Consider the following 12,012-nt stretch of genomic DNA (forward strand, 5'->3'; position numbering starts at 1 on the left):
CACTGGCAGCAGAAGTTCTGGGAAGTACTCCTTCGCTTGAACCCTCCCAGAGTCTGCCACTAGCCCACCAAAGAGCCCAGGTAGGATCCAGGGTTGAGTTGCCTCACGCCAAACAACCAACAGGGCGGGAACCTGGCCCCACCCATCAGAGGTCAAACGGATTAAAGTATTACAGAGCTCTGCCCACCAGAGCAACACCCAGCTCTACCCTCCACCAGTCCCTCCCATCAGGAAACCTGCACAAGCCTCTTAGATAGCCTTATCCACCACATGGCAGACAGCAGAAGCAACAAGAACTACCATCCTGCAGCCTGTGGAACAAAAACCACATTCATAGAAAGATAGACAAGATGAAAACGCAGAGGGCTATGTACCAGATGAAGGAACAAGAAAAAATCCCAGAAAAACAACTAAATGAAGTGGAGATAGGGAACCTTCCAGAAAAAGAATTCAGAATAATGATAGTGAAGATGATCCAGGACCTCGGAAAAACAATGGAGGCAAAGATCAAGAAGGTGGAAGAAATGTTTAACAAAGACCTAGAAGAATTAAAGACCAAACAAACAGAGATGAACAATACAATAACTGAAATGAAAACTACACTAGAAGGAATCAATAGCAGAATAACAGGCAGCAGAACGGATAAGTGACCTGGAAGACAGAATGGTGGAATTCACTTCTGTGGAACAGAATAAAGAAAAAAGAATGAAAAGAAATGAAGACAGCCTAAGAGACTTCTGGGACAACATTAAATGCAACAACATTCGCATTATAGCGGTCCCAGAAGGAGAAGAGAGAGAGAAATGACCAGAGAAAATATTTGAAGAGATTATAATTGAAAACTTCCCTAACATTGGAAAGGAAATAGCCACCCAAGTCCAGGAAGCTCAGAGAGTCCCATACAGGATAAACCCAAGGAGAAACACACTGAGACACATAGGAATCAAACTGGCAAAAATTAAACACAAGGAAAAGTTATTGAAAACAGCAAGGGAAAAATGACAAATAACATACAAGGGAACTCCCATAAGGTTAACAGCTGATTTCTCAGCAGAAACTCTAGAAGCCAGAAGGGACTGGCATGATATACTTAAAGTGATGAAAGGGAAGTATGTACAACCAAGATTACTCTACCCGGCAAGGATCTCATTCAGATTCGATGGAGAAATCAAAAGCTTAACAGACAAACAAAAGGTAAGAGAATTCAGAACCACCAAACCAGCTCTACAACAAATGCTAAAGGAACTTCTCTAAGTGGGAAACACAAGAGAAGACGAACACCTAAAAAAAACAAACCCAAAACAATTAAGAAAATGGTTATAGGAACATACATATCAATAATTATGTTAAACGTGAATGGATTAAATGCTCCAACCAAAGCACACAGGCTTGCTGAACGGATACAAAAATAAGACCCATATATATGCTGTCTACAAGAGACCCACTTCAGACCTAGGGACACAGACTGAAAGTGAGGGGATGGAAAAAGATATTCCATGCAAATGGAAATCAAAAGAAAACTGGAGTAGCAATACTCACACCAGATAAAATAGACTAAAATAAAGAATGTTACCAGAGACAAGGAAGGACACTACATAATGATCAAGGGATCAATCCAAGAAGAAGACATAACACTTATAAATATATATACACCCAACATAGGAGCACCTCAATACATAAGGCAACTGCAAACAGCTGTAAAAGAGGAAGTCGACAATAACACAATAATAGTGGGGGACTTTAACACCTTATTTACACAAATTGACAGATCATCCAAAATTAAAATAAATAAGGAAACAGTAGCTTTAAATGACACAAAAGACCAGATAGATTTAATTGATATTTATCGGACATTCCATACAAAAACAGCAGATTACACTTTCTTCTCAAGTGCGCACGGAACATTTCCAGGACAGATCACATCTTGGGTCACAAATCATACCTCAGTAAGTTTAAGAAAATTGAAATCATATCAAGCATCTTTTCTGACCACAACGCTATGAGATTAGAAATGAATTACAGGGGGAAAAACGTTAAAAACACAAACACATGGAGGCTAAACAATACGTTACTAAATAACCAAGAGATCACTGAAGAAATCAAAGTGGAAATCAAAAAATACCTAGAGATAAATGACAATGAAAACAGGACCATCCAAAACCTATGGGATGCAGCAAAATCAGTTCTAAGAGGGAAGTTTATAGCTATACAAGCCTACCACAAGAAACAAGAAAAATCTCAAATAAATAATCTAACCTTACACCTAAAGGAAGTAGAGAAAGAAGAACAAACAAAACCCAAAGTTAGCAGAAGGAAAGAAATCATAAAAATAAGAGCAGAAATAAATGAGATAGAAGCAAAAAAACAATAGCAAAGATCAATATAACTAAAAGCTGGTTCTCTGAGAAGATAAACAAAATTGATAAACCATTAGTCAGACTCATGAAGAAAAATAGGGAGAGGTCTCAAATCAATAAAATTAGAAATGAAAAAGGAGAAGTTACAACAGACACCGCAGAAATACAAAGCATCCTAAGAGACAACTACAAGCAACTCTGTGCCAATAAAATGGACAACCTGGAAGAAATGGACAAATTCTTAGAAAGGTATAATCTTCCAAGACTGAACCAGGAAGCGATAGAAAATATGAACATACCATTTACAAGTAATGAAGTTGAAACTGTGTTTAAAAATCTTCCAACAAACAAAAGTCCAGGACCAGATGGCTTCACAGGGGAATTCTATCAAACATTTATAGAAGAGCCAACATCCATCCTTCTCAAAGTCTTCCAAAAAATTGCAGAGGGTGGAACACTCTCAAACTCATTCTATGAGGCCACCGTCACCCTGATACCAAAACCAGACAAAAATACTACAGGAAAAGAAAATTACAGACCAATATCACTGATGAATATAGACGCAAAAATCCTCAAAAAAATACTAGCAAACAGAATCCAACAACACATTAAAAGGATCATACACCATGATCAAGTGGGAGTTATCCCAGGGATGCAAGGATTCTTCAATATAGGCAAATCAATCAATGTGATACACCATATTAACAAATTGAAGAATAAAAACCATATGATCATCTCAATAGATGCAGAAAAATATTTTGACAAAGTGCAACACCCATTTAAGATAAAAACTCTCCAGAAAATGGGCATAGAGGGAACCTACCTGAACATAATAAAGGCCATATATGACACACCCTCAGCAAACATCATTCTCAATGGTGAAAAACTGAAAGCATTTCCTCTAAGATAGGAACGAGAGAAGGATGTCCACTTTTACCACTATTATTCAACATAGTTTTCAAAGTCCTAGCCACAGCAATCAGAGAAGCAAAAGAAATAAAAGGAATACAAATTGGAAAAGAAGAAGTAAAAGTATCACTGTTTGCAGATGACATGATAGCATACATAGAGAATCCTAAAAATGCCACCAGAAAACTACTAGAGCTAATCAGTGAATTTGGTAAAGTTGCAGGATACAAAATTAATGCACAGAAATCTCTTGCATTCCTATACACTAACGAAGAAAAATCTGAAAGAGAAATTAAAGAAACACTCCCATTTGCCACTGCAACTAAAAGAATAAAATACTTAGGAATAAACCTACCAGGGAGACAAAAGACCTGTATGCAGAAAAGTATAAGGCACTGATGAAAGAAATTAAAGATGATACAAACAGATGGAGATATATACCATGTTCTTGGATTGGAAGAATCAATATTGTGAAAATGACTGTACTACACAAAGCAATCTACAGATTCAATGCAATCCCTGTCAAATTACCAATGGCAATTTTTACAGAACTAGAAATAAAAATCTTAAAATTTTTAAGAAGCACGTGAGAAGCCGCTAACATCACTAATTATTAGAGAAATGCAAATCACAACTAGAATGATGTATCACCTCACTCCAGTTAGAATGGGCTTTATCAGAAAATCTGCAAACAACAAATGCTGGCGAGGGTGTGGAGAAAAGGGTACCCTCTTGCAGTGTTGGTGGGAGTGTAAACTGATACAGCCACTATAGAGAACAGTATGGAGGTTCCTTAAAAAACTAAGAATAGAATTACCATATGATCCAGCAATCCCACTACTGGGCATATACCCAGAGAAAACCATAATTCAAAAAGACACGTTCACCCCAACGTTCATTGCAGCACTATTTACAATAGCCAGGTATGGACGCAACCTAAATGCCCATCGACAGATGAATGAATAAAGAAGATGTGGTGCATATATACAATGGAATATCACTCAGCCATAAAAAGGAACGAAATTGGGTCATTTGTTGAGACGTGGATGGATCTAGAGACTGTCATACAGAATGAAGTAAGTCAGAAAGAGAAAAACATGGATCTAGAGACTGTCATACAGAATGAAGTAAGTCAGAAAGAGAAAAACAAATATCATATGTTAACGCATATATGTGTAACTTAGAAAAATGGTACAGATGAACCAGTTTTCAGGGCAGAAATTGAGACACAGATGTAGAGAACAAACGTATGGACACCAAGGTGGGAAACCGTGGGCGGGTGGGGGTGGGGATGTGATGAATTGAGAGATTGGGATTGACATGTATACACTGATGTGTGTAAAATTGATGACTAATAAGGACCTGCTATATAAAAAAAACAGGAGAAGAAGAAAGCCTAAATGACACATTAGACCAGTGGACTTAATAGATATCTTCAGGACATTCCATCCAAATGCAGCAGAATACACTTTCGTCTCAAGTGCACAGGGAACAGTCTCCAGGATAGATCACATCCTGGGTCACAAATCAAGCCTTGGTAAATCTAAGAAAACTGAAATAGCATCAAGCATCTTTTCTGACCAGAACCCTATGAGAATAGATATCAATCACAGGAAAAATTCCTTTAAAAAACAACAACAGAATTTCCAAAGCAATCCTAAAGAAAAAGAACAAAGTAAGAGGCATAACCCTCCCAGATTTCAGACAATGCTACAAAGCTATAGTAATCAAAATGGCATGGTATAGAGAGCCCAGAAATAAACCCACACACCTATGGTCAATTAATCTTTGACAAAGGAGGCCAGGATATACAATGGGAAGAAAACAGTCTCTTCAGCAAGTGGTGTTGGGAAAGTTGGACATTCGCATGTAAACCAGTGAAGTTAGAACACAACCTCACACCATACACAAAAATTAACTCAAAATGGTTTAAAGACTTAAACATAAGGCATGACACCATAAAGCTCTCTAGAAGTGATCTTGGGCAAAACATTCTCTGGTATAAATTGTACCAATATTTTCTTAGGTCACTCTCCCAAGGCAATAGAAGTAAAAACAAAAATAAACAAATGGGACCTAATCAAATGGACAAGCTTTTGTATGGCAAAGGAAACCATAAACAAAACAAAAAGACAACCTATGGAATGGGAGAAAATATTTGCAAATGATGCGACCAACAAGGGCTTAATTTCCAAAATATACAAACAGCACCTACAACTCAACAACAACAAAACAAACAACCCAATCAAAAAAATGGGCAGAAGACCTAAATAGACATTTGTCCAAAGAAGAAATACAGATAGCCAATAGTCACATGAAAAGATGTTCAACATTGCTAATTATTAGAGAAATGCAAATCAAAACTACAAAGAGGTTGCTTCCATGTCCTGGCTATTGTAAATAGTGCTGCAATTAACATTGGGGTGCATGTGTCTTTTTGAATTATGGTTTTCTCTGAGTATATGCCCAGTAGTGAGATTGCTGGGTTACATGATAGTTCTATATTTAGTTTTTTAAGGAACCTCCATAGTTCTCCATAGTGGCTGTATCAATTTACATTCCCACCAGCAGTGTAGGAGGGTTCCCTTTTCTCCACACTGTCTCCAACATTTATTGTTTGTAGATTTTATGATGTCCGTCAACAGAGGAATGGATAAAGAAGATGTGGTACATATGTACAATAGAATATTACTCAGCCATAAAAAGGAACAAAATTGGGTCATTTGTAGAGATGTGGATGGACCTAGAGTCTGTCATACAGAGTGAAGTAAGTCAGAAAAACAAATATCATATATTAACACATACATGTGGAATCTGAAAAAATTGGTATAGACGATCTTATTTACAAAGCAGAAGTAGAGACACACGTAGAGAACAAACGTATGGATAGCAGGGGGGAAGAGGTGTGGTGGGATGAATTGGGAGATTGGGATTGACATATATACACTACTGATACTATGTATAAAGTAGATAACAAATGAGAACCTACTGTATAGCACAGGGAATTCTACTCAATGCTCTGTGGTGACCTAAATGGGAAGGAAATCCAAAAAACGGGATATATGTATATGTATATCTGCTTCAGTTTGCTATACAGTAGAAACTAACACAACACTGTAGATCAACTATACTGCAATAAAAATTTTAGAAGAACAAACAAAAAATCTAGAATGAAGTACCACCTCACACTGGTCTGAATGGCCATCACTAAAAAGTCTACAGTTAACAAGTGCTGGAGAGGATGTGGAGAAAAGGGAACTCTCCTACACTGTTTGTGGGAATGTAAATTGGTGCAGCCATTATGGAAAACAATATGGAGGTTCCTCAAAAAAATAAAAATAGAATTACCATATGATCCAGCAATCCCACTCCTGGATAAAAATCCAAACAAAACTAAAATTCAAGAAGATACATGCATCCTATGTGCATAGCAGCACTATTCACAATAGCCAAGACATGGAAACAACATAAATGTCCATCAACAGATGAATGGATAAAGAAGCTGTGGTATATATATGCAATGGAATACTACTCAGAATAAAAAGAACCCAATAATGCCATTTGCAGCAACATGGATGGAACTAGGGATGACCATAATAAGTGAAGTAAGTCAGAAAGAGAAAGACAAATACCATATGATATCACTTATATGTGGAATCTAAAATATGACACAAATGAAGCTATCTACAAAACAAAAACAGACTTGCAGACATAGAGAACAGATTTGTGGTTGCCAAGGGGAAGGGGGTGGAGGAGGGATGGAGTAGGAGTTTGGAATTAGCAGGTGTAAGCTAATATATATAGAATGAATAAATAACAAGATTGTACTGTATAGCACAGGGAACTATATTCAGTATCCTATGATGAACCATAATGGAAAAGAATATTTTAAAAAGGATATATATGTATAATTGAATCACTTTGCTGTATAACAGAAATTAACACAACATTGTAAATCTATAGTTCAATTAAAAATAAATTAATTAAATGTGTGTGGTCAAAATACTGAACATGCTTAGTTGGGAGCCCTTATTAATTATTCACATATAGATCCTATAAATAAACATAAACCCACCTATACAGTTTCCATCATAAGACTACTGAAATTGGCTCCTTCCACTACATGAGGACAAAGCAAGAAGTGAGTTCTTACCAGACACTGAATGTCTTGATTTTGGACTTCCCAGCCTCCAGAGTTGTACCTTGCAATACTCTGAGGAGAGAACCTAGCCAGGCCATGCTGTATTTCTGACCTACAGAACTTATCTCTAAAGAAATCTCAGAGAGGGAGACCTTCAAGATGGCGGAGGAGTAAGATGTGGCAATCACCTTCCTCCCCACAAATACATCAGAAATACATCTACATGTGGAACAACCCCTACAAAATACCTACTGAATGCTGGCAGAAGACCTCAGACTTCCCCAAAGCTGTGTGGCTGACAGGGTCTTCGGGCTCTGGCCAGGTGTCAGGCCAGTGACTCTGAGGTGGGAGAGCTGAGTTCAGGACATTGGTCCACCAGAGACCTCCTGGCTCCACATAATATCAAATGGTGAAAGCTCTCCAAGAGATCTCCATCTGAACGCTAAGACCCAGCTCCACTCAATGAGCAGCAAGCTACAGTGCTGGACACCCTATGCCAAACAACTAGCAAGACAGGAACACAACCCCACACATTAACAGAGAGGTTGCCTAAAATCATAATAAGGTCACAGACACCCCAAAACAAAAAACCGGATGAGATCCTGCCCACCAGAAAGACAAGATCCAGTCTCATGCACCAGAACACAGGCACTAGTCCCCTCTACCAGAAAGCCTAAACAACCCACTGAACCAACCTTACCCCCTGGGGGCAGACACCAAAAACAATAGGAACTATGAACCTGCAGCCTGTGAAAAGGAGACCCCAAACACAGTAAGTAAGCAAAATGAGAAGACAGAGAAATACACAGCAGATGAAGGAGAGAGGTAAAAACCCACTAGACCAAACAAATGAAGAGAAAATAGGCAGTCTACCTGAAAAAGAATTCAGAATAATGACAGTGAAGATGATCCAAACTCTTGGAAATAGCATGGAGAAGATACAAGAAACGTTTAACAAGGACATAGAAGAACTAAGAGCAAACAAACAATGATGAACAACACAATAAATGAAATTAAAAATTCTCTAGAAGGAATCAATAGCAGAATAACTGAGGCAAAAGAACAGATAAGTGACCTGGAAGATAAAATAGTGGAAATAACAACTGCAGAGCAGAATAAAGAAAAAAGAATGAAAAGAATTGAGGACAGTCTCAGAGACCTCTGGGACATTAAATGCACCAACATTCGAATTATAGGGGTCCCAGAAGAAGAAGAGAAAAAGAAAGGGACTGAGAAAATATTTGAAGAGATTATAGTAGAAATATGGGAAAGGAAATAGTCAATCAAGTCCAGGAAGCACAGAGAGTCCCATACAGGATAAATCCAAGGAGAAACAAGCCAAGACACATACTAATCAAACTATTAAAAATTAAATACAAAGAAAAAATACTAAAAGCAGCAAGGGAAAAACAACAAGTAACATGCAAGGGAATCCCCATAAGGTTAACAGCTGATCTTTCAGCAGAACCTCTGCAAACCAGAAGGGAGAGACAGGACATATTTAAAGTGATGAAGGAGAAAAACCTGCAACCAAGATTACACTACCCAGCAAGGATCTCATTCAGATTTGATGGAGAAATTAAGACCTTTACAGACAAGCAAAAGCTGAGAGAGTTCAGCACCACCAAACCAGCTTTACAACAAATGCTAAAGGAAATTCTCTAGGCAGGAAACACAAGAGAAGGAAAAGACCTACAATAACAAACCCAAAACAATTAAGAAAATGGTAATAGGGATATACATATCAATAATTACCTTAAATGTAAATGGATTAAAAACTACAACCAAAAGACATAGACTGGCTGAATGGATACAAAAACAAGACCCATATATACACTGTCTACAAGAGACCCACTTCAGACCTAGGGACACATACACACTGAAAGTGAGGGGATGGAAAAAGATATTCCATGAAAATGGAAATCAAAATAAAGCTGGAGTAGCAATTCTCATATCAGAAAAAAATAGACTTTAGAATAAAGACTGTTACAAGAGACAAAGAAGGACACTACATAATGATCAAGGGCTCAATCCAAGAAGAAGATATAACAATTGTAAATATTTATACACTCAATATAGGAGCACCTCAATACATAAGGCAAATGCTAACAGCCATAAAGGGGAAGTTGACAGTAACACAATCATAGTAGGGGACTTTAACACCCAACTTTCACCAGTGGACAGATCATCCAAAATGAAAATAAAGAAGGAAACACAAGCTTTAAATGACACATTAAACAAGATGGGCTTAACTGATATTTATAGGATATTCCATCCAAAAACAACAGAATACACTTTCTTCTCAAGTGCTCATGAAACATTCTCCAGGATAGATCATATCTTGGGTCACAAATCAGGCCTTGGTAAATTTAAGAAAATTCAAATCATATCAAGTATATTTTCTGACAACAATGCTATGAGACTATATCTCAATTACAGGAGAAATCGGTAAAAAATACAAACACATGGAGGCTAAACAATACACTACTTAATAACCAGGAGATCACTGAAGAAATCAAAGAGGGAACCAAAAAATACTTAGAAACAAATGACAATGAAAACACGACGACCCAAAATCTATGGGATTCAGCAAAAGCAGTTCTAAGAGGGACGTTTATAGCAATACAATCCTACCTCAAGAAATGAGAAACATCTCAAATAAACAATCTAACTTTACACCTAAAGCTATTAGAGAAAGAAGAACAAAAAAACCCCAAAGTTAGCAGAAGGAAAGAAATCATAAAGATCAGATCAGAAATAAATGAAAAACAAATGAAGGAAACAATAGCAAAGAATAATAAAGCTAAAAGCTTGTTCTTTGAGAGGTTAGACAAAATTGATAAACCATTAGCCAGAATCATCAAGAAAAAAAAGAAGACAAAATCAATAGAATTAGAAATAAAAAAGGAGAAGTAACAACTGACACTGCAGAAATACAAAGGATCATGAGAGATTACTACAAGCAACTATATGCCAATAAAATGGAAAACCTGGAAGAAATGGACAAATTCTTGGAAAAGCACAACCTTCTGAGAGTGAACCAGGCAGAAATAGAAAATATAAACCGACCAATCACAAGCACTGAAATTGAAACTGTGTTTAAAAATCTTTCAACAAACAAAAGCCCAGGACCAGATGGCTCCACAGGCGAATTCCATCAAACATTCAGAGAAGAGCTAACAGCTATCCTTCTCAAACTCTTCCAAAATATAGCAGAGGGAGGAGCCCTCCCCAACTCATTCTACAAGGCTACCATCACCCTGTTTCCGAAACCAGACAAAGCTGTCACAAAAAAAAAAAAAACTACAGGCCAATATCACTGATGAACATAGATGCAAAAATCCTCAACAAAATACTAGAAACAGAATCCAGCAGCACATTAAAAGGGTCCTACAACATGATCAAGTGGAATTTATCCCAGGAATACAAGGATTCTTCAAAATATGCAAATTAATCAACGTGATACACCATATTAACTCACTGAAGGATAAAAACCATATGATCATCTCAATAGATGCAGAAAGAGCTTTCAACAAAATTCAACACCCAGTTATGATAAAAACCCTCCAGAAAGTAGGCATAGAGGGAACTTACCTCAACATAATAAAGGCCATATATGACAAACCCACAACTGACATTGTTCTCAATGGTGAAAAAATGAAACCTTTCTCACCACTATTGTTAAGCATAGTTTTGGGAGTTTTAGCCACAGCAATCAGAGAAGAAAAAGAAATAAAAGGAATCCAAATTGGAATAGAAGAAGTCAATCTGTCACTGTTTGCAGGTGACATGATACTATACGTAGAGAATCCTAAAGATGCTACCAGAAAGCTACTAGAGCTAATCAATGAATTTGGTAAAGTAGCAGGATACAAAATTAATGCACAGAAATCTCTTGCATTCCTATACACTAATGATGAAAAATCTGAAAGAGAAATTAAGAAAACACTCCCATTTACCATGGCAACAAAAAGAATAGAATACCTAGGAATAAACCTACCTAAGGAGACAAAAGAACTGTATGAAGAAAACTATAAGACACTGATGAAAGAAATTAAAGATGATACAAACAGATGGAGATATATACCATGTTCTTGGATTGGAAGAATCCACATTTTGCAAATGACTATACTACCCAAAGCAATCTACAGATTCCATGCCATCCCCATCAAACTACCAATGGCATTTTTCAAAAAACTAGAACAAAAAATTTCACAATTTGTATGGAAACACAAAAGACCCTGAATAGCCAAAGCAATCTTGAGAAAGAAAAACGCAGCTGGAGGAATCAGGCTCCTTATCTTCAGACTATAGTACAAAGCTACAGTAATCAAGACAATGTGGTACTGGCCCAAAAACAGAGACATAGATCAATGGAACAAGATAGAAAGCCTAGGATAAACCCATGCACCTATGGTCAACTAATCTATGACAAAGGAGGCAAGGATATACAATGGAGAAAAGACAGTCTCTTCAATAAGTGGTGCTGGGAAAAGTGGACAGCTACATGTAAAAAATGAAACTAGAACACTCCCTAACACCATACACAGAAATAAACTCAAAATGGATGAAAGACCTAAATGTAAGGCCAGACACTATAAAACT

The sequence above is a fragment of the Monodon monoceros genome, unplaced genomic scaffold (assembly GCF_005190385.1).
Source record: "Monodon monoceros isolate NGI ecotype Baffin Bay Population unplaced genomic scaffold, NGI_Narwhal_1 Super_Scaffold_14, whole genome shotgun sequence".
Classification (NCBI taxonomy): domain Eukaryota; kingdom Metazoa; phylum Chordata; class Mammalia; order Artiodactyla; family Monodontidae; genus Monodon; species Monodon monoceros.